Raw genomic sequence first — 20270 nt, forward strand, 5'->3', positions numbered from 1 at the left:
CCATCTTTTCGAGAAGCACTCCGGACCCTCCTGGTCCACTCAAGACGCCGACAGCGACATCCGTCGTGGGACAGCTCGCACCTCCACCGTGGTCGCCGACAACGCCTCCTGGTCCGTGAGACTGCAGAGCCTAGCGTCGCCCACTCACCTGGTCGAGGTGACGGCCAACTGGTGCCTTCCTGGTACCCTCTGACTACTGGCTAGTAGTACGAACTTGGTCCCCTCTGCTTTCAGGTTTTCATCAATCTCCGATCCAGGCTTGGATCCCTACGAACTATTCATCACTGGTCGCCGGCCAGCAACTCCTTTTCTTCCGGCTCCTGGCTCGTCAGCGAAGACCCCGACGCCTGTAAGACTTGCAGCCGCAGCCCTCGTGGCTAGGTAACTCGGCATTTCAGTGCCTGCATAGCCTCCTTACTCTAGGGTCCCGAGTCCCTCGCTTCCGACTTGCCTTAAACTTTCCGTGTCCCCGGACACTTGTTTTAAACTGTGCACTTGAAGTATTTACTAAAGAGATTTGGTTTGTGCTAAGTACCCTGTCCTCATAAAGAGTACAGGGCTGTTGTGATTCTTAATAAATATACTGTTTATTTTCATAACACTTGTGTGGTGTCCTTTCACTGGGTGTTCAAGGGGTACATGTGTGGTAAACAGCTGGCTTAACGCGCCCTCTCGAGTCTTTAGCCTTAGACTGCTCGTATCCACGCTACTAGGATAGCTGGTCTATAGGTTGACTTACAACCAAACACCATAAGGGTCGTTGGAACGATACATAGCGGTCGCTAGAATAGCGAACGTTGCATATCGGGCCAACTTCTCACATTGGTGGCAGCGGTGGGATTTGAGCTTGCTGTTGTTTTACCACACGTATCCTAAGAATATCTTGTTGAAAGATCACACAAGTACTGTTAGTACATATAACTAAAGCTTAGAATACTCTGAGTTCTACTGAACCAGCTGTTGTAGCTCCTCAAGGCTTAGCACACCTTGGCTACAACTCTTAGCAAGGGAAAAGTAGGTAAACACATAGTGTAGGTAGGTGCATCACTTACACCACACTAGAAGCAGTATGTCGGTCACAGGAGGAAACACTGAGTCTCCCCTGGTGTCAGTTGACCCTCCACAGGTCATCCCGTCAAGATATACTGCGCTTAACTTCCATGAGTTACGACAAGTATGTACCTCTAGGAAAATTAAGCAAGGGGCTAACCCCACCACCTCCTTTCTGATTGGTCTCCTAGAGACTTATGATGCCAGAAAGGCTGAGAAGCTTCTTAGCCCTTCTAATCCAGAAGGAGGCATGCCTCCCCTCGAGGGAACCCGGGACGATCCTGACCTCATTCACCTCGCAACCGAGAACGAGGATGTGGAGGAGGATGAGGATGAGGATCTCTCTGGGGACGAGGCAGATAAGGGACAGGTAGAAGTCGGCAGACTGACACGGTCCAACTTAAGCAGACATGATAGTGGTACTGGGGGACCCCCGGCGCTACTGTCAGGTACGCTTAACATTGGGAATGGACGAGTTAGGTCTCTATCAAGAGGCTCTAACAGATCCCTTCGAACCAATGGCTCTCGCAACTCTTCTCAGAGAGGGATGACGTCCCCTCAGAGGAGAGTGTACGAAGCGAAAGAAAGGGCAGCTAATCTAAGGATCGAAAGGGAAGAACTTGCCCTGGCCAAGGAAAAGCTTGCTTTCGCTAGAGAGCAACAGTTAAGTGGGGCAGTCCCCACTGGTGGCAGCAATGTACCTAGTAATAGGGAAAAGAGTTTCGATACGAAACACCTTGGGAAGATAGTGCCCCCCTTTAAACAAGGGGACGACATCCACAAATGGATTACTGCTTTGGAGAGGGCCTGCACTGTGCAAGGTGTTCCCCAGAGTCAGTGGGCAGCTATCTTGTGGCTCTCCTTTGAAGGCAAAGGAAGAGACAAGCTTCTCACCACAAGGGTAGAGGACGCTAACAATTACCAAGTCTTGAAGAATACACTCGTTGAAGGGTTCGGCCTAACCACTGAGCAGTACAGGGTGCTGTTCAGGGATACCCAGAAAACGCAGTCTCAAGATTGGTCTGATTTTGTCGATTGTGCCACTAAGGCTTTTGAGGGCTGGTTGCTGGGCAGTAAGGTTACTGATTACAAAGGATTGTATAATTTGATGATGAGAGAACAAATTTTAAACAATTGTCAGAACCAGTTGTTGCATCAGCATCTTGTCGACTCGGATCTGACCTCTCCTCAAGAATTGGGGCAGAAGGCAGACAAATGGGTTCGTACGAGAGTTAAACAGAACCAGGGCCAGAATCAAGGTGGTCAGAAGAAAGCAGACCAGAAGGGTAAAGATTCTAAGGGGGAACAAAATGACCAGAAGTCTTCGACAGGTCCCCAACAACCCAAAGAGGGTGGGGGTCAGGCTCCCCAAAAGAAGAAAGAAGGCCAATCCAAACGATGGTGCCAGTACTGTAAAAGTAAATCTCACTGGTTTAGTGAGTGCACCAAGAAAGGAGGAGGGCAGACTCCTGCCACTGCAGCCCCTAAGGCACCTGTGCCCCCTAGTACAGTCAGCAGTGGTAGTGCACCTCCCAAGGGTTTAGTAGGGTTAACCCTGGGTTCTGAGGGGCGTGACAACTTAGTTGGCACACTCACTCAGGCTGTCCTTGTCAGTACAGGGGACGTGGACGTGTCCCCTGACGTAAGCCCCAATACTTTGGGCAAATACAGACAGACGCCTTTTATAAATGGAAAGATGGCTCAGGCCTATAGGGACACTTGTGCCAGCGTCACCATGGTGACGCCTAACTTTGTGGACCCTGGACAGATCATGCCAGGTACAGAATTCCTGGTGACCAATGCAAGCAATGTCACTACCAATCACAGTATGGCAATTGTAGCTTTCTCCTGGGGAGGGGTAACTGGCCAAAAGAAGGTTGTAGTTAGTCCAGACCTCCCAGTGGATTGTTTGTTGGGCAATGATTTGGAGTCGTCACAATGGTCAGAAGTGGAGCACCGGACTCACATGGAAATGTTAGGTTTGCCAGCACATGTGTTCGCTGTGACTAGGTCACAGGTCAGGAGATGCCCCACTGAACAGGTGCTGGATCCTGGAACAACGGACCAGACACCTCCCAAGAAAAAGAGCAGTAGGGTTAAGGCTGCGCCTTCCCCCTTGCCCCAGGTCGAGGATCAAGTCTCAGAGGAGGCTGACCTACAGGAATTGAGGGAAACTGAGCCGAGAGAGTTCGAACTTGATCAAGTTGAATTCTTGGGCTCAGGGGGACCCTCAAGGGAAGACCTGGGGAAGGACCAGTTAGACTGCCCTTCTCTTGAACCCCTCAGACAGCAGGCTGCTGCTGAGGCTGCTGGGAACGCCACAGGTACCCACAAGGTATACTGGGAAGATGGACTCCTGTACACTGAGTCAAGAGACCCCAAGCCTGGCATGACCAGGAGGCTGGTCGTCCCCTTGTCTCAGCGTGGTTTCCTACTTACCTTGGCCCACGAGATTCCCTTAGCAGGTCACTTAGGCCAGACGAAAACGTGGGACAGGCTTGTCTCGCACTTTCACTGGCCTCACATGAACGAAGATACCAAGGAGTTTTGCCGCTCCTGTGTCACTTGCCAAGCCAGTGGTAAGTCAGGTGGCACGACAAAGGCCCCCCTTATACCAATGCCTGTGGTGGGGGTGCCCTTTGAACGGGTGGGGATCGACATCGTCGGTCCCATGGAACCACCGACAGCATCAGGGCACAAGTTTATACTGGTGGTAGTGGATCATGCCACCAGGTATCCTGAAGCTATTCCCCTTAGGACCACTACAGCACCTGTTGTGGCAAGAGCCCTAGTTGGAGTATTCTCCAGAGTGGGCTTCCCTAAGGAGGTCGTCTCCGACAGAGGTGCAAACTTTATGTCGAGCTACTTAACTGCTATGTGGAAGGAATGTGGTGTCAACTACAAGTTCACTACACCCTATCATCCACAATGCAATGGGCTTGTTGAGAGATTCAACAGGACCCTAAAAGGGATGATTCATGGACTACCGGAAAAGCTTCGGCGTAGATGGGACGTCCTGATCCCCTGCCTCTTGTTCGCCTACAGAGAAGTCCCACAGAAGGGGGTTGGCTACAGCCCTTTTGAACTTTTGTACGGGCATCCTGTAAGAGGACCCCTGTGTTTGGTGAGGGAAGGATGGGAGAGACCTCTCAAAAAGCCTGCAGCCAACATAGTGGACTATGTCATCGGCCTCCGCTCGCGGATGGCTGAATACATGGAGAAGGCATCCGAAAACCTTAAGGCCAGCCAAGAACTCCAAAAAGCTTGGCATGACCAAAAGGCTGTCTTGACTGTTTACCAGCCCGGACAGAAGGTGTGGGTGTTGGAGCCAGTGGCCCCAGCAGCACTCAAGGACAAATGGTCCGGGCCCCACACCATCCTGGAGAAAAAGAGAGAGGTCACCTACCTGGTCGACCTGGGAACTCCCCGGAGCCCCCACAGGGTGCTTCATGTCAACAGGCTAAAAGCATATGTCGACAGGAAGGACATGAGTTTGCTCATGGCCCTAGATGAGGGACAGGAAGAGGAGAGTGACCCTCTCCCCGACCTGCTCTCTCAGAATCCTGACGATGGCTCGGTAGATGGTGTTGTCATTTGTGGCAGCCTCTCCGACCATCAACAGAGCGACTGTAAACAGGTTCTTCAGTCGTTCCGACATCTGTTTTCTCTGACACCCAGTCAGACCGATTGGTGCACCCATGAGGTCGACACTGGTGACAGCTTGCCCGTAAAGAGTAAAATCTACAGGCAGCCTGATCACGTCAGAGACTGCATCAAAAGTGAAGTGCAGAAAATGTTGGAGCTGGGAGTCATTGAACCCTCGGATAGCCCTTGGGCTAGTCCCGTAGTTCTAGTGCCGAAACCTCACACCCAGGGTGGTAAGAGAGAGATGAGGTTCTGCGTAGACTACAGGGGTCTCAATGCAGTCACTAAGACTGACGCCCACCCAATACCAAGGGCAGACGAGCTTATTGATAGGCTGGCTTCGGCCAACTACTTAAGTACGTTTGACCTGACAGCTGGGTATTGGCAAATCAGGTTAGCTGAGGACGCCAAGCCTAAAACCGCATTTTCAACCCCTGGTGGGCATTATCAGTTCGTGGTGATGCCCTTTGGTCTGAAAAATGCACCTGCCACCTTCCAACGGTTGGTGAATCACGTCCTTACTGGGCTGGATGACTTCTGTGCGGCGTATCTTGACGATATTGCGGTCTTTAGCTCCACCTGGGAGGATCACCTGGTCCACCTGCGGAAGACATTGGAGGCGCTGCAAGCCGCAGGCCTCACTATCAAGGCCACCAAGTGCCAGATAGGGCAGACACAGGTTGTATACCTGGGCCACCTTGTAGGTGGAGGTCAGGTTCAGCCGCTGGAGAGCAAGATACAGTCAATCAGGGACTGGGCTCCTCCAACCACCCAGACTCAGGTTCGAGCTTTCTTGGGCCTGACTGGTTACTACCGGAAGTTTGTCAGGAACTATGGTTCCATCGTGACACCATTAAATGAACTGACAAGTAAGAAAATGCCAAAAAAGGTTCAGTGGACAGCGAGCTGTCAAAAAGCATTCGATGACCTAAAGCAGGCCATGTGCACGGCGCCTATCCTCAAGAGTCCGGACTACTCCAAACCATTCATTGTCCAAACAGATGCTTCTGAGTTGGGTGTGGGAGCTGTTCTTTCTCAACTGAATTTTGATGGTCAAGACCAGCCCATTGCTTTTATAAGCAGACGGCTGACCCCTAGAGAGAAGAATTGGTCAGCTATTGAGAGGGAGGCCTTTGCTGTGGTTTGGGCCCTGAAGAAGCTGAGGCCATACTTGTTTGGCACTCACTTCAAGATTCAGACCGACCATAAGCCCCTCTTGTGGCTAAATCAGATGAAGGGTGAAAACCCCAAACTGCTTAGGTGGTCCATTTCCCTACAGGGGATGGACTTCACAGTGGAACATAGACCTGGTACTGATCATGGCAATGCCGATGGGCTCTCCAGATATTTCCACTTAGAACAAGAAGACTCACCTGGTCAAGGTTAGCTAGTTGTTCCGACGTTTGGGGGGGGGTCATGTAGGAGAGTAGGGTCTGCAATCCCATGATCACCCAGATTTTTTGCTTTTGTTTCACTGGTTTACGACTTTCTCTGGCTGTGGGCCTGCCAATCAGACCCACAGCCTGGCTGTTCTCTTTCTAAATTACGAGATGTACCCTAGGTGCATTTACCCATTGGTACTGGGCCACCTTATCAGACCCCGTAACGCAGGGCATAGGTGTACCCAGGGCCGCCAGGGGCTGCAGCATGTATTATGCCACCCCTGGCTGGCCTCCTAAATTTGACACAACTGGCTGCATGACAGCTGGGGCGAAGTCGTGTAATCACCCTTTGCTGTAGGTATAGTAGCTCTATATCTAACCATACAATGGACACCCGAGTTCCTATCAGTCACTCCTATGGCAGGCCTTGACAATCCTGAAGGCAGAGTGCATGGGCTCGTGTGAACTGTGTTCTGGCCCGAGCCGAGCCGGTTGCAGCTTGCGGAGAAAAGACCCAATGGCTGTTCCATGATAACGCGCACCACATCGGTAACTTCGGTGCCGCGTTATCAAGACATGTCGAGTAAGGTGTCATACGAATCGGGATGCTGCCCTCTCACCAACTCTGGCGACGAGGTTAGCATTCCGCCCTTCTAGAGGGACACGACATGTACGTAACTGTGAACCCCGGTTAAAGTTAACGAAAGCCTCAGCTCCACAAAATGGATGCTGCCACCACAGACACGAGTCTGACCTCCTGCTGCTGGGAGTCCTTCCAGCGAGGAGCGCTTGGACAAAGGGTTTCCTGTCAAGGGCGGTGTTCGCACCGTCCCAGACAGGGTTTGTGTATTCTGGGTAGGTAGGGCTTTTGCGAGAAGGTGACTGCGGAGTGGCACCCCGGTGCTCACTACGCATCTGCCGGTTAGAACCAGTTCCAGGGGCGACAGCCCTGGCCTGGGGAAAGTCCGGCAGGGGAGAGGGGCGTAACTACCCCCCTTCCTGGTCCCACCCTTAGGGCAGGACCTAGTCATGTACCCACCCCTTTCTTTAGGATAAAGGCCGGAGCGGGGACCCTTCCAAATTAGATCATCTTTGAATCAAGAATACTTTCTACGAAAGGACTTCAAGACTCTTCTCAAGATTTCTCCCTTGTGGCTAAGGAGTAGTCACCCTGCATCAGCGGGCACCATCTAAGAACTCTGCGGTTTGCTGTAAGTCCTTCCTCAAGGAATCCGACGGCCCAGCTCGACGAGAACCGGCTTCCCTGGCACCTCTGACCTCTACCCACGTCATCAGCTCAGCTGTGATCTGTGGGTGCGACGAGACCTCGAGGGACCGGCCATCATCAGAACCTGCACGCTCTTAAAAACCAGCACGACCATCGAGGTAACTCTCTGGTGAGTGCTCTGGGGTCCGAGAAGCCCCGACCCTGAGCCGCTCCAGCACCGAAGTGCAGTCTCCCAGCATCTCCACGATCTGCGTGGGGCCCTTCTGCTCGCTGCTCAGCACGTTGTCTGGTCACTAGCTGCTGGCTCGTGTCCTTCTGTGACGACATCCGAAAATCAACACTGCCGGTCTGGTTGCTCCAGACTGGCCCTCGCTTCCATCTTTTCGAGAAGCACTCCGGACCCTCCTGGTCCACTCAAGACGCCGACAGCGACATCCGTCGTGGGACAGCTCGCACCTCCACCGTGGTCGCCGACAACGCCTCCTGGTCCGTGAGACTGCAGAGCCTAGCGTCGCCCACTCACCTGGTCGAGGTGACGGCCAACTGGTGCCTTCCTGGTACCCTCTGACTACTGGCTAGTAGTACGAACTTGGTCCCCTCTGCTTTCAGGTTTTCATCAATCTCCGATCCAGGCTTGGATCCCTACGAACTATTAATCACTGGTCGCCGGCCAGCAACTCCTTTTCTTCCGGCTCCTGGCTCGTCAGCGAAGACCCCGACGCCTGTAAGACTTGCAGCCGCAGCCCTCGTGGCTAGGTAACTCGGCATTTCAGTGCCTGCATAGCCTCCTTACTCTAGGGTCCCGAGTCCCTCGCTTCCGACTTGCCTTAAACTTTCCGTGTCCCCGGACACTTGTTTTAAACTGTGCACTTGAAGTATTTACTAAAGAGATTTGGTTTGTGCTAAGTACCCTGTCCTCATAAAGAGTACAGGGCTGTTGTGATTCTTAATAAATATACTGTTTATTTTCATAACACTTGTGTGGTGTCCTTTCACTGGGTGTTCAAGGGGTACATGTGTGGTAAACAGCTGGCTTAACGCGCCCTCTCGAGTCTTTAGCCTTAGACTGCTCGTATCCACGCTACTAGGATAGCTGGTCTATAGGTTGACTTACAACCAAACACCATAAGGGTCGTTGGAACGATACATAGCGGTCGCTAGAATAGCGAACGTTGCATATCGGGCCAACTTCTCACACAGGGTATACTCAGACATGAGTCCCTTTCTCACTGCTCCATCAGGATTCAAGCAAGCCGGGCCGAAGAGGCTGAAATGCCAGAAACCGGTCCCCGGTAGCTTGTCTCCTTTCTGGTAAAGAATTGGCTTGGTAGTTTAGTCTGCCCTGTTCCCATGATGCACTGGGCCAGGGACAGACTGATTTGCATATAGCCAGGTTCTGAGCTGGGATGGGGCAGTGAGATAAATAACGGTGATGGATCAAGCCCTGATCTTTGGACTGGGTAAGAGTGGTCTGCTCAATTCAGACACTCTGTTCATCACCACCCCCTTTTGTAAATCGATTTTGGCCACTATAGGTGTGGCAGGGTATACTCAGACATGAGTCCCTTTCTCACTGCTCCATCAGGATTCAAGCAAGCCGGGCCGAAGAGGCTGAAATGCCAGAAACCGGTCCCCGGTAGCTTGTCTCCTTTCTGGTAAAGAATTGGCTTGGTAGTTTAGTCTGCCCTGTTCCCATGATGCACTGGGCCAGGGACAGACTGATTTGCATATAGCCAGGTTCTGAGCTGGGATGGGGCAGTGAGATAAATAACGGTGATGGATCAAGCCCTGATCTTTGGACTGGGTAAGAGTGGTCTGCTCAATTCAGACACTCTGTTCATCACCACCCCCTTTTGTAAATCGATTTTGGCCACTATAGGTGTGGCAGGGTATACTCAGACATGAGTCCCTTTCTCACTGCTCCATCAGGATTCAAGCAAGCCGGGCCGAAGAGGCTGAAATGCCAGAAACCGGTCCCCGGTAGCTTGTCTCCTTTCTGGTAAAGAATTGGCTTGGTAGTTTAGTCTGCCCTGTTCCCATGATGCACTGGGCCAGGGACAGACTGATTTGCATATAGCCAGTTTCTGAGCTGGGATGGGGCAGTGAGATAAATAACGGTGATGGATCAAGCCCTGATCTTTGGACTGGGTAAGAGTGGTCTGCTCAATTCAGACACTCTGTTCATCACCACCCCCTTTTGTAAATCGGTAATCCTTGTAAGAGCATTTGTACAGGTAGCTTATAGGGCACTTCATATTTTGAGAGTTACCCAGAGTCTCTAATCCTGGAGGAGCCCCAGGTGTTCGAGGCATATGGGCTGCTGAATTCATATCTGTGCATAGATCGCCGCCTAGTGTTGGGTCCGGATGATTGCACATTGTTGTCCTGGAAGAGTCTTCGAAGTATCACGAGATAGGTGGCTCCTCCCCTGGACTACAGTGCGCATGGGCATCCTCTCCATCCTCAGATTGTTTTTTTCCGCCATTGGGTTTGGATGTACTTTCTCGACTCTAGTTCGAAAACTTTGTATTGACTCTTTCCTAAGGCCAAAAGGCCTTCAAAGCGTCGGGATTGTCTCGTTCGGTGCCTGTTCCTTTCCAGTTCTTCGAACCGGACGTCGGAAGCTGGTTCTCGCTTCGACACCACAGGCCCAGACTACGACGACGATGGATCGGAGCCGTTTAAACGATGCCCCGTCTGTAATTCAAAATACCCCCACATCGATGTGCACCCAGTGTACAATAGATGAAGAAGAAGAAGAAGAAGAAGAGGTTCCTGAAGAGCAGTCGGAACCGGCGTCGGAGCATGACTCCAACTTCGAGTTGGACGAGCAAGCTGAAGAGTACGTCCACGAAGAAGACGTCGTCGAGGTAGGGGACGACGAAGGGGCCATCGGAGCCGTCGATGACGGCTCCAGTGATGAGCCAGGCCCAACCGCAGTAGCGTGGCCTATAACTGACATAACGCTCCCTACGGCTCAGGTCGAGGCATCGCCGAAAGGCCTTAGCCAAGATCTTTCTACACGTTCTATAGCCCCGCGTCCAAGCCAGGCTAAGTGCGTGGCTCAGTGGTTAGAGGCGGCAGACCCAGAAGCTGAGATTGGCCGTGGACCAGGGTTCGATTCCCCGCCTCGGCGGGTCTTGGGCTCAAAAATTCCACGGAGTCGACAATTCTCGCTCTGGTGCCTACTCGACTCACGGGGTCACACTCTGCGACTCTGGGCAATAGCTTGCTTAATCTCCACTAGGGCACCTCGCGGCGGGATGCCTGGCTTTCACCTTGTGGATACCCGGCCGGGGTATCTCACAGGGGAATACCAGGACGGGTTCCCTAAGCAAGCGCCTTGAGGCCCCTGGGTTAAAGTGCGCTATATAAATCGAAACACATTTACATTTACATTACATCTAAGGAGCCATCGGTCGATTCCTCTAAATCGAAACCGAAACCAACGGAGACGACATTGAAACCGAAACTACATAAGATGGTGGTCGGTTCGACGTCGACGCCAGTCCAATCAAAGACTATCGACAACCCTTCGGCGTCGAAGGTGCCTGTCGCCTCGAAGACTGGAGCGTCGAAGCAGAGCTCAACCAGCAAATACGTCACCTCGATGTCGTCGACGTCGACGCACAAACATGGCGACAAGGCCAAAGGCCTCCAAACAAAGAAGGCCGTCGAGCCGAAGATTTCAGGGCTCAAGCCACTGCTCAGCAAGCACCTCGAGCCGAAAGCCAAAGCCGACCCGAAACAGCAGATCTCGTCGACGCCTAAGGCTGGAAATGCTACACGCCGGGAGCTCGAGTCGACGCCATCAAGCAAGCGTCCTCCTCAAGCGCTGAAGCAGCTCGAATCGACCACAACATCAAGCTCCAAAACCGTCGGACAGCCTCCGATAAAGTTCGGTCTTCCGCCAACGGCTCGAGCGAAGCAACTCGAACTCCACAGAGGCGCCGAACCTTCCAAGACGTCGTCGGCGCCTTCGAAGCCCGCCACCGAAGGGGTTGTGTTCCACGAACCCTCGTACGACAACCAGTCGAAACTCTTTATCGACGCGGAATCAGGCAGACTAACCATCCACAAGCGGAAGATCGCGCCTGAACATCCATTGGAGGGTTACAAAATTCCTCTTAAACGGAAGAAGGACTCGGCCACCTCACCAGTTCTCTTCGAGCACGTTCAGGACTATTCGCAGCAAATGGCATATTCTCCAGCACAAAGCGAGGAGGACATGGGTGAAGACTATGGTCAAGTGGCCTTCGCTTATCACGCTGACACTGATCAGGATGACCCACAACAGTGGTCTGAGGCTGTAGATCAAACTGTGGACCCTGATGATCCACATGCTGCACCAGACGCACAGTCCTACTCCGTCAAAACATCGCCAATAGAGGACACGGCGGCGTTTAACGCTTTGATAGAAAGGGCAGCACTCAACCATGACGTGGAGATGCATGCAGAACCAGTGGACAAAGATTTCTTGTTTGACACTTTCTCCACCTCTGAACGTTCCACTAAGACTTTGCCTATGCTTAAAGGGGTCCTCAAGCATGCTGCAGACATTTTCAAGGAACCCACAAAAGCTAGGGTTATCAACCCACGGATTGAGAAAAGGCCTGCTCCAGTGGACCCACCCTACATCAAAGGCCAGCTCCCCTTGGACTCCCTTGTAGTGGCCAATGCCCGCAAAAGGGCAAATTCACAAACTAGTGGTGACGCTCCAACTCCGGACAAGGAATCGAAGATTCTAGAGGCGTCAGGAAAGCGAGTGGCAGCGCAGGCTGCTAATATTTGGAGGATTTCCAACACAGGCCCTGTTGGCTAGATACGACAGGGCGCACTACGACACACTAGAACAGTTGTTGCAACACCTGCCTGATATGTACAAGGAGGGAGCAGAGATGATTATACAAGAAGGGGAATTAATTTCTAATGCGCACTGAACGCAGCAGACACAGCAGCTAGGGCCATAAACACTAGTGTGATGCTAAGACGTCACGCATGGCTCCGCATCTCTGGTTTCAAGCCCGAGATTCAAACAACTCTGCTCAACCAGCCGGTTCACCCGGACTTCCTTTTTGGTCCCGAGGTAGACACAACACTCGAAAAAATAAAAAAGGACACTGAGACAGCAAAATCCATGGGGGCTCTGCAATCTCAGCAGTTTCGGGGCAGTTCCTTTCGGCGCTTCGGTAATAGGGGAGCCTCTAGAGGACAGGCTTTATAGCAGGCCGAGTACACCAAAGGGAGCATGCAATCCACCTACACAAAGAATACCAGGGGTGGATACCGTGGAAACAGCGCCAAGGGCAGAGGACGTGGCAATAACAACGCCAGATCCTCCGCTCCCAACAAACAGTGACGCCTTGTCACTGCCCCCCAACCATCTAACACCTGTCGGGGGAAGACTCCAGCAGTTCGTGCCAGTCTGGGAAGGCATTACCACGGACAGGTGGGTGAGACAACTTATCCGATACGGCTATTGTCTAGAACTAACCTCCACCCCCCCCCCCCCCAACATACCCCCAAGGCACCGTCCTATGTCCGCAGAGCACATGCACTTATTGCAGCAAGAAGTACTCTGCATGATGCAAAAAGGGGCAATAGAGCTCGTGCCTGCAGAAGAACAAGGTACAGGGGTGTACTCTCTGTACTTCTTAATCCCAAAAAAGGACGGATCCCTGCGGCCCATTCTAGACCTCAGACCCCTCAACCAATACATCCTTTCAGAACACTTTCATATGTTAACCTTACAGCAGGTCCTGCCGTTGCTCAGTCAGGGCGACTTCCTAGCGACCCTGGACCTCAAGGATGCATATTTCCACATTCCCATTCACCCAAGTCACAAAAAATATCTCAGGTTCACCATCAACAATCAGCATTACCAATTCAAGGTTCTGCCTTTTGGGGTCACCACTGCCCCCAGAGTGTTCACCAAGTGCTTAGCGACCGTGGCTGCGCACCTTCGCAGACAACATATTCACGTCTATCCCTACCTGGACGACTGGCTCATTCAGGCCAAGTCAGCCCAGCAGTGTGCCAGCCACATGTCGCGCACGATTCACCTCCTTCACAGTCTGGAGTTCTCACTCAACTACACAAAGTCACACCTGCAGCCAGCCCATGTGCGACAGTACCTAGGGGCAACCTTGAACACTCTGACGGCGACAGCGCAGCCGAACTCTGCCAGGGTCGACAGCATGCAGCTGCTCATTCGGAGGTTCAGGCCTCAACAATCACTCCCAGCGCAGGTGTTCATGCAACTGATCGGTATGATGGCATCCTGCATATTCATAGTCCCGCACGCGAGACTGCACATGCGTCCCCTTCAAGAATGCTTGGCACGACAGTGGAACCAGGCTCATGGGCATCTAAAAGACCTAGTGTTGATGACGGGTCATGCTTACAACTCTGCATTGGTGGACTCCACAAAACCTTTGCAAGGGACGACCATTCCAAGAGCCGGTCCCACAGATAGTGCTAACGAAGGACGCATCTCTCTAGGGTTGGGGAGCGCATGTCCTCCATTACACGGTGCAGGGACTATGGACAACACAACAGCAGAAGATGCATATCAACCTGCTAGAGCTGATGGCAATCTTCATGGCACTGAAAGCGTTCAAGTTGCACCTGTGCAACAAGGTTGTGTTGATCCGGATGGACAACATGACTGCCATGTATTACATCCAGAAACAGGGAGGCACACACTCCCCGCAGCTATCTCACCTAGCCCAGAGCATGTGGAAGTGGGACATTCAGAGGAACATCTTCCTCATGGCGGAGCATCTCCCGGGAGTAGACAACCAGATGGCGGACCTGCTCAGCAGGCACAGTCATCAGATGCACGAGTGGGAAATCCACCCCTCGGTACTCCAGCCATACTTCCAGCAGTGGGGTCATCCAGAGATCGACCTCTTTGCCACAAAAGAGAACGTAAAATGCCAAAGCTTCACCGCCAGGTTCCCACACCCGCAGTCTCAGGGCAATGCGATATGGATGAACTGGTCAGGCAGATTTGCGTACGCTTTTCCCCCAGCCCCACTCATACCGCTGGTGGCGCGCAAACTGCGGCAGCACTCCATGCCGCTCATCCTGGTTGCTCCAACGTGGGCACGGCAGGCTTGGTACACCACGTTCCTGGAACTTTAAGTGGTGCCTCACTAGCGGCTGCGCCTCACTCCCAGCCTCCTCACTCAGAGCCATGGAGACATTCAGCACCCAGATCCTCAACAGTTGAGCCTAGCGATTTGGCTCCTGAGGTCATAGAGTTTGGCTACCTCAACTTGCCCCCTGAGTGTATGAACATCATCAAGGAGGCCTACTACCAGGGCGTGCTATGCAGCCAAATGGAAACGATTTGTCATTTACTGTTCCAACAATGACATTAATCCGCTAGATGCATCCACGCAGAACATCATATGTTACCTACTGCATCTGTACCAATGCAACCTAGCATATAGTTCCATCAGGATACATTTGGCTGCTATAGCCGCATATCTTCAGAACAGACAGCACCTTTCACTTTTCAGAGTGCCTGCCATCAAAGCCTTTTTGGAGGGCCTTAAAAGAGTGATCCCTCCCAGACACCCTCCTTCGCCTGTCTGGAATCTAAATATCGTTCTCACCAGGCTCATGGGACCCCCCTTTGAGCCTCTCCATTCATGTGAGATACAGTTTCTTACTTGGAAAGTGGCCTTTCTAATAGCCATCACATCGCTGCGAAGAGTCAGCGAGCTTCAAGCCCTCACAATTCAAGAGCCCTACCTACAAATTCATGCTAATAGGGTAGGGCTGCGCACCAACCCCAAGTTCATGCCAAGGGTAATCTCGCAGTTCCACATTAATCAAAACATTGAACTGCCAGTTTTCTTTCCAAACCCTGACTCAGTGGCAGACAGAGCTCTGCACACCTTAGATGCCAAAAGAGCTCTCCTGTATTACATCGACAGGACAAAAGACTTGCACAAAACTAAACAACTGTTTGTTGCCTTCTCTCCACAACATAAAGGCAACCCTATTTCCAAATCAGATATAGCCAGGTGGATAGTTAAATGCATTCAAATCTGTTATCAAAAGGCTTAACGCACTTTAACAGTTCCCCCAAGAGCGCATTCCACACGCAAGCTAGGGGCATCCATGGCTTTCCTAGGTAACATTCCTCTAGAGGATATATGTAGAGCAGCCACATGGACCACCATACATACATTTACCAAACACTACTGCGTAGATGTACACTCCAAACAGCAAGCTGCTTTAGGACAGGCTGTTCTCAGAACTCTCTTTCAGACTGCTGCAGCTGGCACGGGCAACCGCCGATAAGGAGGTAACTGCTATTTATTCTGTGCACAGATATGAATTCAGCAGCCCACATGCCTCGAACGGAATATGCTACTTACCAGTATGCATCTGTTCTTGGCATGTAGGGCTGCTGACATTCATATCGCCCACCCTCCTCCCCGGTGCCTGTCGCAGCTGTAGCACTCAGAATCATTCTCAGGCATGGTCATCACTTACTGTATTACACTCCATCTCTGCCACAATGGCGAAAAACAATCTGAGGATGGAGAGGATGCCCATGCGCACTGTAGTCCAGGGGAGGAGCCACCTATCTCGTGATACTTCGAAGACTCTTCCAGGACAACAATGTGCAATCATCCGGACTCAACACTAGACGGCGATCTATGCACAGATATGAATGTCTTAGAAAAGGGGGTGGTGATGAACAGAGTGTCTGAGTTAAACAGACCACTCTTACCCAGTCCAAAGATCAGGGCTTGATCCATCACCGTTATTTATCTCACTGCCCCATCCCAGCTCAGAACCTGGCTATATGCAAATCAGTCTGTCCCTGGCCCAGTGCATCATGGGAACAGGGCAGACTAAACTACCAAGCCAATTCTTCACCAGAAATCTCAGATGTGAGTCCCTTGCTCATTGCACCATCAGGATTCAAGCAAGCCGGGCCGAAGACGGCTGAAATGCCAGAAACCGGTCCCCGGTAGCTTGTTTCCTTCCCAGTGTAAGAATTGGCTTTTGTAGTTTGGTTTGCCCTGTTCCCATCATGCACTGGGACAGGAACAGACTAATTTGCATACAGCCAGGTTCTGAAACTGGGATGGTGCAGTGAGCTAAAAAACGGTGTTGGATCTAGCCCTGATCTCTTGACTGGGTGAGAGTATTCTGTTTAATTCAGAGACTCTGTCCCTCACCACCCCTTGTTGTAAATATTTTTGTCCACCCTAAGCGTGGAAGGGTATACTCAGATGTGAGTCCCTTGCTCATTGCACCATCAGGATTCAAGCAAGCCGGGCCGAAGACGGCTGAAATGCCAGAAACCGGTCCCCGGTAGCTTGTTTCCTTCCCAGTGTAAGAATTGGCTTTTGTAGTTTGGTTTGCCCTGTTCCCATCATGCACTGGGACAGGAACAGACTAATTTGCATACAGCCAGGTTCTGAAACTGGGATGGTGCAGTGAGCTAAAAAACGGTGTTGGATCTAGCCCTGATCTCTTGACTGGGTGAGAGTATTCTGTTTAATTCAGAGACTCTGTCCCTCACCACCCCTTGTTGCAGATATGAATGTCAGCAGCCCTACATGCCAAGAACAGATGCATACTGGTAAGTAGCATATTCCTTCTGAGGCTGCAAATGGGTTTCACTGGAGAATTATTTTCATCAGTAGAACTGTTTCTGGATGAGAGTAGTGAACCAAGCTCTTTTCCTCAGTAGAGTTTCTGCTTGATGTGAGATGGACCCTGATTTAATTAGTGCCTGCTTGCCTGTGGATCCGGCTCACTACAACACTAATAGTAGCAGTGAGTGGATGTGGAGGGAATATGGTCCAGACAGACCTCTGCCCCCAAAGGAAACCAACACAACCTAGACATTTCTGCAAACTAGACATTCGGGGGAGTCCAGCGTAGTGTGCCTTGCTTGGATCCCCCCCAATTTTCTTTCTCACAATGCCCTGCCAAATTCAAGATTTGCCTACAATCACACATTTTCTCACATTTTAGTGACAGAAACCTATGAAATCTGTGAGGATCCACAAAACTCCTACCACCCAGGGGAACTACAGTTCTCCTGATAAATGCGCTACCATGTACCATGATACAAAAAGGACCCCAAAATACAACGTGGAGACATCATTATTTCCTCTAACAAAATGACCTATTTTAGTGATAGGGTAGGTCTGATATTTGGACCCTGGCGCGGCCATCATCCAGGGACACCTATCAATCCCAAGCATTTTTGATAACTAGGCACTCTGGAAAACCCAGGGTGGTGTGCTGTACATGAATGCCACAACAGTTTCTTCCCCACAATGCCCTGCAAACATCAAGATTTGTCTAAATCCCACATTTCCCTCAAATTTCTGTGAGGGAAGCTTCCAGAATGTTTTGTGATCCACAAAATTGCTACCACCCTGCGTCCCCACACTTCTACTGATCAAAACTGTACCTGTGTGAATGGGCTCAGCGCAAGCAACAGTAACAGATCAAACCAGGGAACACTCTCATTTCCATATGTGCAAACCGTGAAAAACATATTGGGCCTTTAGGAGTGCGGAATAGGCCAGCGCCGGGGCCATCCGCCCACATTCATATATTGTTTTCCTTAATCCAAAAATATAGCCCTGGTTTCTAATGGGGCAGAAAGACTCTTAAGCCTAGGGTGGAGGACCAGGCCCATGCCCAAACCCAGCGGGGCAGTGCCCCCCAAACACAATATTTCTAACATGTTCCCTGGTGGTCTAGTGTGCTTTCTGCTCACCAAGGGGATATATGGGAGTAAACACCCCCATTCATCCTCTCGTGGGTAGGCATAAATACATTTTCCCCCTTGGCACAGAGGAGCACAGGCCCATGCCCGGACGCCCCCACCCCGCAAGAAAATGTCCCTAGAGTCTAGTTGGGTGGATCTATTCTATCGGGTTGCATGCCCAGATCTATCCTCAAGCAGAGAACCACTAGGGAGAGACATGCCCTGTAAAGTGGACATCGTCCTGTTTCTGGCACTGCCTCGCCTGTGTTGATAGGTGCTTAGGGAGAGGCAGTGTTGTGTCTCCCAGATCTGATCAAAAGTGAGGCCATACCATTACCACAGTCTCATTTCACTTTGTCTTGCTGTGATGTTACATCAGAAGAAAAACTAATAAAACTCATAATGTGAGAGAAACATTTCCCTCTTCTTCTGACTTTTGAAAAGAATATGTTTCAAGTGTTTTCACCAGAAACATTTTCTATTTTAGAGTGCAGACGACAACATATTGATGTCCTTGCACTACAAGGGTAGTGCGGAGGACATTAAAACCTCCGCATTAAAGTGGTTAAGAGAATGGGTTGATGTGAACGTACTCATTGTCTAATGGCAAAATGCCTTCACTCTCACTGAAGTTCGTCAATGGCGAAAGAAGGCTTACCCATTGCCATGCTCTATGCTGTACAGAGCTGGAGAAAAAATATAAATGACACAACAAAAGAACAGTTGAGAAAGAGAGCTGACTTATAAGTATACTACACATGTAATTTTAGTAAAATCAAAGGTCTTGACTATTGCCAGACCTACAAATATACTTTTTAAGCAGCAATAAAAAAAAAATGGTTTCAAGGCAACAGGCTGCTTTAAAAGAAAAAGATTTTCTTTTTTGAAAAGTATAGGTGACAGGTGCAGGGGGGGCCATGGCCATGCCGACTCCCCCTGAAACGTTCTCAGTTCACAAAGGGGAGCCCTTCCCTTTAGTAAATAAGTAATTATCCTAACTTTGAAGTCTTTAACTTACTAATGGTTTCTGACCGAATTTCCATTCACAACACATTGATACATAGGGTAACAAATCACTATTTGGGAGGAAAGCCCACAACACAGCCCTTCCAAATAGCGATTTGTAAGCCACTTCTAAACCCATTTTAGGAGTCGTAAAACTCTGACAATGGGTTTAGTACTCATGGGAAACCATTTTTGGCCATTGCAAATCCACACATTTTGTGAATCACAGGATTTGTGACTGCTAAAAAGTTGTTTACATCCGTCTCCAAGTAGGGTGTTCTCACCATGAACTTCTTGGGTAAAGTTTAAGATGACTTTTCTTTTAATAGACCAAAGTCAAATCTAATTACAAACAGTATTTATTAGAGGTGATTTAAATAGAGTGATAAGCCTACATTAGGTCTAACATGGAGATGTTTGTAAGAAAGGAAATATGAATCAGAGATTATAAAGTTTGTCCTACCAGGGTCTTGGACTTGTGTATTTCACTTTCCATGTCAAAGTTTAATACATTCATAAGAATGATTTACATCCAAAAGAGTTGGTGTTGGACAAATGATGTGTTAGTGACAGTAAGGTGCAATGAACACTTTAAGCGGAGCAGTGATGTTAACTGGAGGTATTGCCTTAGTTAAAATTGAATGTATCATCCTGGGTAACATCTTAATTACACCAAAGGGTATATATGTATTGTGGCTTTTTGAAGGATTCACGTTGACTTAGACACTAATACATTTCTTAGAGAGTGGGACCCCCTGCCCTGTTATTTACTACATAGTGCCACAGTGTAAGTGGTTCACTAGCACAATATAGGTAGTGCTACTGTAGCACTAGAGTTAGTGATGCAGAGGGAAATGAAGGACAGGGTGCACTAGCATAATCGGCTTCTCATGTATTTGGCTGGTATAGAATATTTGAGGTCCCAATCGTATACCAACTACGTCAGAACACAGATTTACATTTGATTCTGCCTGATGCAAAGTGCCTCAACTGTAGACTGCAGTGCTTAAAATTGAGAACTTTCTTTTTGAAGTACCTGAAATGAGGTGTTTAGTACTATGTACAAGACTATTTTTTGCATTTACTTCCACTGCAACTATACTTTTTTATTTTTTAAATAGTCATGTTTCAGATGTATATAATACATTTAATAAGTAGAAATTCTCCTTTTCAATGAACTGCTAAACCTATTCACAAAATA

At 50.1% G+C, this 20270-nt stretch overlaps 1 protein-coding gene across 2 annotated transcripts in view; it reads left to right on the top strand.

Annotated features, from left to right (window-relative positions):
• The window catches only part of LOC147697203 (septin-10-like), a 348351-nt gene that overhangs the window by 187595 nt on the left and 140486 nt on the right, over nucleotides 1–20270 (top strand). The window lies entirely within an intron of this gene.

The sequence above is a fragment of the Lissotriton vulgaris genome, chromosome 8 (genome assembly GCF_964263255.1).
Source record: "Lissotriton vulgaris chromosome 8, aLisVul1.2, whole genome shotgun sequence".
Classification (NCBI taxonomy): domain Eukaryota; kingdom Metazoa; phylum Chordata; class Amphibia; order Caudata; family Salamandridae; genus Lissotriton; species Lissotriton vulgaris.